The sequence below is a fragment of the Bidens hawaiensis genome, unplaced genomic scaffold, assembly GCF_021521415.1.
Source record: "Bidens hawaiensis isolate Kalapana, Puna unplaced genomic scaffold, B.hawaiensis_p1.1 tig00039717_1, whole genome shotgun sequence".
Classification (NCBI taxonomy): domain Eukaryota; kingdom Viridiplantae; phylum Streptophyta; class Magnoliopsida; order Asterales; family Asteraceae; genus Bidens; species Bidens hawaiensis.
The window spans coordinates 37,125-44,237 of record NW_027497003.1 but is presented as its reverse complement, the minus strand read 5'-3'; positions in this window follow the sequence as shown (position 1 = coordinate 44,237).

Genomic DNA, 7,113 nt, shown 5'->3' with positions numbered 1-7,113 from the left:
AAGGTATTCCTGGCGTCAATTCCCTGCGGGTGCTAGGTATGTGAAGGGTTTTGCCTTTACACTGTACCCGCATCCGTCTTATAGTTGGTTGCCGAGGTAGTTGGCTTCAATTCCCTGCGGGTGCTAGGTATGTGAAGGGTTTTGCCTTAACACTGTACCCGCATCCGTCTTACGGTTACTTGTTCACCAAGGTTCTTGGCTTCAATTCCCTGCGGGTGCTAGGTATGTGAAGGGTTTTGCCTTAACACTGTACCCGCAGCCGGCTTACGGTTACTTGTTTGCCAAGGTTTATTTGGCTTCAATTCCCTGCGGGTGCTAGGTATGTGAAGGGTTTTGCCTTTACACTGTACCCGCATCCGTCTTATGGTTACTTGCTTGCCAAGGGGTAAGGGGTATTTTCCCGCTTACTTTTTAATACTTTCGAATTTTGAATTTTGAAATTCGAAGAGTTGGTGAAAAGATAAACCTCTGAAACGTCGTGCGACGGTTTCTTCTGACTGTGTCAGGACGTGCAGGAAGTTATGGTGACGTGACAGAACATGGTCATTCCAGTCGCTTTTTCAGGCGCGTGGGAGCGATTTTTCGGGCGCGTGGCCGCGAAATTACTGGCACACGTCCTTTCAACAGCTGTTGCCAGCTTGCTTTTTGCCACGTGTCATAGTTTCATTGCACATTTGATTTCTCTCTCCTCCGCATTAAATTCACCGCATTAATTGCGATTACTATATAAAGGGGGAGAGGGTTATTTGCAATTCACACTCTCCACTTTCATCTCTTCTTCTCAAGTAATTTCCGGCGAATTTTTCTGTTCAGTAAAGCATTACCCTGAAATCTCTTTTCGTCTTTCTTCCACCATGTCTTCTCATGATGCTGATGACCAGAAGACTGCTGGCGAATGCCAGTGCTCTCTTCCTGTCGATCTGTACCAGTATATCGTCAGGAAGTTCATGCTCGAGTCTCTCGAGCCTGAGTTTCCTGAACCCCACCATACTGTGTACGATGCCCCTAGTGGCAAGATCGGGGTTTATGCTGCATTCTTTGTCTACGGGAACCTTAGGTTTCCGTTGACAAAGTTTGTGTACCGTGTCCTAGAGAGGCACGGTGTGCACCTGACAGAGGTGCACCCCATGGCCATTGCCAAGGTCCGGCACTTTGAGTGGGTGTGCCGGATACTGGGCCTTGAGCCCCTCGTTGACCGCCTGATGACCTTCTATACATGGAGGTGCATCCAAGGGTGGTACACTCTTACAACCCGTATCAAGGGTTTAAAGATTTGTACCACCGAGCGGAGTCTTCGCTCATGGAGAAGAGAGTTCTTCTTCATATCCGCTCGCGCCATCCCCATCGCCATGAAGTTCAAGAATGGCCAGGCGCTTCCGAACCTTCCCGCCCTCAACTACGAGGAGGCGGAATGGTTCTCGAAGATTTCCCGGGTCCAGTCCCCGGTTTTCCGTTTTCCGGAGTCGGCGATGGTGATGTTGGGGATGAGCCGGGTGTGGAAGGCGGCGAATGCGGATAAGGTTCCGATCGTCCTTGAATATGGTTCGAACTCTGTCCCTTATGGTACGTCTTGTTTCATTTTGCTGACTTCGATTTTTACTAACTTTCTTGTTGATTTCAGAGGGGAACGATCTTCAGTCGCTCCTGAACCCGCGGGAGGAAGATGGTCCCGCGCGGATGGGTACTCGTGCTCTGGACGAGAACGAGTTGCCCATCTTAGAGCAGACGGCGGGTCGGTTCGTGGAGGTTTACCCGCCAGGCCAAGAGATCCTGAGCCACCGACGGCCAGGTAAGCCTATCTTCTACCCTGAACCTCTCAATGCTGTGCCTGCTGCTGGAGTTCATGACATTTCTTCTTCTGAGGAATCCGCAGAAGGTCCTCCACTGGTGCGGAAGAAAAAGGCTGCCGTCGGGAAGGGCAAGGAGAAGGTGGCCTCTACGGCCGACCCGGTAGTCCTATCTGACTCGGAGTCAGATAATGCAGAGGTGGCGGGGAAGCCCGGTGGTGAGGAGACCACCGCTCCGGAGGCTGCAGGTGTTACCTCCGGGGAGGCAGCGACGACGACGGTTACCGGTGTCAAGAGGCCGGCTCCATCGGGTTCGCCCCCGCTCGTCCGTGCGTTCAAGCTCAAGAAACCCCGTGAGTACCCCCATAATTCTTGTCTAGATTTGTTGTTTCAAATAAATTTTTCTAACACTTTTGCTTGTGCAGGTGTGGATGTTGACGCATTCCAGGGTGGAGTTGGAGCAAGTATTCCCCCGCCAATGACGGTAGGCTCGGTCAGCCTTCCCGAGGCGTCGACCCAGGCGTCTACGCCTGCTTCCGCTGGTTCCAGCCTTCCTGAGGCTGTTCCAGCTGAGAAGGTGTCTCCGCCGGCCGTGAGTGCAATTTTTACAGCATCTTTCACGGTGCCGGCGGTTACTGTTGCTGAGGAGGTGGCGCCAAACATGGCTACCACAGCGGCTGCCACTATACCTGCGCCACCGGCACCGACGGCCGGACCATCAGGTATGCGCCAGGCTTCCCGCCGATCTATGCCACCTTCCCGTCTGCCTGACCTGTTGGATGGATTTCCTTTAGGTTCAGGTGATGGGTTTGGCGGCTATCGGCCTGTTATTGACCCTACAGGTACGTAGGGTTCTTTTTCCCTTACATATTTTTATCATCTTTTCCTAACTGCCTTTGTTTCTTTTGCAGTGTCGGATTCCAATGAAGTGTATGTTCCAAGATGGAACATACGCCGAGGAACAACCCTTCGCACCCCTGTGGAGTGCGTGGACTGGGCTCGCCACGCTGCTCCTCATGGTGCGTTGGGGGAAGCCATGGCTAGCTACCAAGAGGGTAGGCTAACCAATGAGCTTCGGGTTCTCCAGGCCCGAACGCAGCCCCGCGTCGAGCTGCTTTGTCGTGAAAACGACAAGTTAAAAGCAGCTCGCGCCAAAGATATATCTGAAGCGCGGGCTCTTCGGGAGGAGAACCGGCAGTTGGCCGCTGCCGCAGCCGAGAAGGAGAAGGCATTCAAGGCCCTCGAGGTTGAAGTCCAGGCGCGACTCGAGGCCCGCTCCAAGGCTGCCCAAGCTGTGAATGAACAGCTTCGGCTGGCCAAGGAGACTGCGCGAAACTCAACTGAGAGGGCTGCCAAGGCTGAAGCTGTTGCTGAGCCACTTCGCGAAGAGAATGAGCAGCTTAAATGCAAATTAAAGGCTCTTCAGCATGCTCATGACGCCTTGGCAATGGAAGATGCCAAGAAGCTGCAGGAGATCCTTGACCAGAGGGGGGTGCTTGACCGTACTGAAAGGAAACTCAAAAGCGTCGAAGAAGCTGCCGCCAAGGAAGTTCAACTTGCCAACCTTGATAAAAGCGGAGCCGAACGTGCTTACAAAGAAAGTCAAGCTACCCTCCAATGGCTGCTTCGAGAAGCGTTGCCTCAGGTATCCCCTTTTTTTTTTTTTTCTTTACTCTTTCTGCTTGTAATTAGAAAATGTTCTAACTTGTAATTTTCTTTTGTAGGTTGTGCGTCGGGTCCTTTCAGAGACCTCTTATGACGATGCGATGAGCGCAGCCCTCAACGCTTCTCATGAGGATGGGGAGAAGACTGGCTTCCTGCTTGGTCTAGGGTTTGCTGAGAGAGGCTTTCCGCCCTCCAACTTCCCTTTATTCAATGTTAATACTGAAGCTGCTTATGACCAAGCTGTGAACCAGTATGCTGCCTTCCCGCATCCAGTGGTGGAGAAGGTGAATGAAGCTGCTGCTGCTGATGATGGGCTCAACATCCTTAAGGCTTTCCTTGGGCAGCCACGCTCAGACGGTGCTGGTCCAAGCGGAGGTGGCCCTGAAGCCTGATCCTGAAGATCTCTTCCCACCGCTAGGATAGACTTAGCTTTGTATAGATTTCTTTTAGGCGGGTAGTTACCCGGCCACTGTTGTAATATATCATTGAAATATTAATCTTTTTGCGTATAAGATTGTTATTTCCTTCTTTGGGTTCCTTGCTTTATAAACTTATGACTTGCATACTTAGTTTAAATTAGCAATTTTCCAAGTGTTCAGAATAAGTTAACCTGACCTGCGTGTAGGTTTTTCTTATGAGGATAAGTTAACCTTTGAACGTGGTTGATAATAGGTGTGAAGTTTTGCTTCCTCTTTCGTGATTGTGCGGGTAGAACCGTCACTTGCACTTAGTAGGATGGCAAAACTTTACCCATACCTGACCTGCGTGTAGGTTTTTCTCATCTTTTGAGGATAAGTTAACCTTTGAACGTGGTTGATAATAGGTGTGAAGTTTTGCTTCCTCTTTCGTGATTGTGCGGGTAGAACCGTCACTTGCACTTAGTAGGATGGCAAAACTTTTACCCATACCTGACCTGCGTGTAGGTTTTCTTACCTTTTTAAGAATTTTGTTTTGAACCGTTCGCGGTTGTCGATAGGTTAGTGTTCATTTTCCTTTCATGATTCATGCGGATAGACCGGCACTTTCATTTAATGGGATGAACTCCTTCAACTGACCTGCGTGAAGGTTTGCCACGTTATTGGGTTCGTGCGGGTAAGACCGCCTTCCCACGCAACGACTTCACGTAATGTGAATGTCGTCACCAGTGTTGGATAGTTTTAACCGTTCGACGCGCGGTTGTTGACAGGTTATTATTCAGTTTCCTTAATGATTCATGCGGATAGACCGGCACTTTCATTTTTGGGTGCTGAACTTTTTCCCCTTCAACTGACCTGCGTGAAGGTTTGTCACGTTATTGGGTTCGTGCGGGTAGGACCGCCTTCCCATGCAATGACTTCACGTAATTATGCGGTGAAAACCGGCATATTAGTGTCCAGAAAAGTATAAATGTAAAATCATCAGCTTCGATATTCTTAAAGAGAATCATTTCCATTAGAAGTGGCTCTTGGCCTTCTCTTTACAAATTGGAATTGATTACATGCAAACTGTGTAATTGAACTCCCTTCCATGTTGGGATGGGAGTGCCATCGAGCCGATACGCACCTGGTTCGGGATCTCGTTCTTTACGCAGCATGTAGTCTCGATTTTGAAGCTGGAATTGGTTCGTGTTTTCCCCAGCTGGGGTTCTATACGCACTCGCCTGCCTAGCTTTTATTTCGCCACGAGGTGCGCGAGCGTCCCATCTCTGACGAATGTTTCGACCATGTCTTTTACGTCTATGCATTCTTCAGTGTTGTGGCCTTTTGTTCTGTGATAGTCACAGTACTTGCTCCGATCAGCATCGTGACGATGTCGGATTACTGGAGGCTTTGGCCATGGGAGCTCTTCAGTAGCAAATATGTCAGTGACGCTTTTGGTAAGTGGCGTCCATCTGGAGTTCCGGTGCGGCTTTACATTATCCCTTTCACCCAATCGGTGCTGTAAGCCGGATGAGGTGTCAAAGTTTACCCTTGACTGCCAAATGCCTTGCTTCCGTTTTTTGTTTAATCGGGCGGTGAGGACGTTGTCCTCTCTCGTCCTCTGGGTGTAAAGGTTTGTGCTCTGCGGAAGGTCTCTACCCAGTTGCTTCTCCGTTTCCGCATAGCGTTTGGCTGCTGTCATGATGCCATCCCATGTGGATGGCATTCCATCTTTACCCGTTAGGGTTCGGATAAGCTCTGGGTCCTGCGCGCCCTGGTGAAGGCTGCGCGAACAAGATCCTCGCTGATATTGCCCAAACTTAACTTCTTTGAGTTGAAGCGAGTGATGAAGTTTGGCAGAGATTCATCTTCTTCCCGTGTGCATTTGAGGATTGTCCATTGCTCCTCGGTATACTTTCGCTGCTGGCTGAAGTGTTGGCTAAACTTCTGCTGGAAGTCTGCCCAGTCGTAAATGTGGTTAACCGGTAAACGATCAAACCAAGCCCTAGCAGCCCCCACCAGCGTCATTTGGAACATGTAACACCACGTGGGTTCCGTCCAATTGCTAACGGTTGCCCCCGCTATGAACCTGTTCAAATGATCGTCTGGATCAGATAGGCCGTCATATGTGCCTATGTTAGGCATTTGTTTAGCACTCCTCGGGGCAATTGCTTCAGCAATGTCCCTTGCAAATTTGGACGTTCCTGCATTTGTAACGTTTGGTCTGAACGTTTTAGAGAAGTCTCGTGGACTTCCATCTATGCTTTTTGGTTTGAAGGCTTGTCCAAAATGCCTTTTCGGTTGGGTTTCCGTTTCTTTACGCTTCCCTTTTGCCTTGTGACGAGGGTTCGCGTCGGAGTCGGATTCCTCCGAGTCATCCTCCCAGTATTCGAATTCGTCGGCCTGTTGCACGGAACGCAAGCGTTCGTCCAACTCAGCCTGGAATTCCTTTTGTCGTGCCTCCGCCCATGCCTTAACTTCATCGAGAGTCTGGCGGGGGAGTCTTCGTTTCTCAAACTGGGTATCGGTGGATCCCAGTAGTCGATCATTTACTGCACTTGCCCCAGCTTTGGTAAGTGGGGTAGTGTTCGTAAAATTTACTTCACTTGCCCCGGCTTCGGTAGCCGGGGTAGTGTTCGTAAAAACTGTGTTGCCGGTATTCCCCCTAGTAGCTGGGGTTGTGGTTACCGGAATTTCTCTAACCATCTTTGTAGAAGTTTGAAAAAGCTGGAGAAAAATAAAGTTCTAGCTTTATGCACGGATGGCGCCAATGAAGAAACACTAACCAGACCCCGGGCAGATTACTGGTAACCTGGGGGTTGGAGAGATGTTTCCCACGAGGGGTTAGACCCTTGGAAGATGGTTCTTCTGATAACCTGCAAAACAGACACCGTGAGCTCGTCACTGAGAAGGGGGGGGGGTTCCTCCTTGTGACCACCCTCCGGCGTGAGAATCAGACTAGATTGCTCTTTAAATATAAAAGTATATTAAGAGATTGCTAGAGCAGATATCAGGTATAATATGATGATAATGTAATAAGATATGATAAGATGAGATGATCATACCATTTGTGGTATTTATAGCCGAAGGTAGGTTTCCAAGGGGTTTAGCCGGCCCAACACGCTACCAACTGTAACCTATGCACGTGCCCTGCCTGTGAGTGGTGGATAGGTAGCGGCTGACACAGAGCAGGCGTGTCGTGCACTCTTCCTCTTCTGCCAACTACAGGCTAGGCACGTGGTATGGCAGGAGTTGGTGGGTAG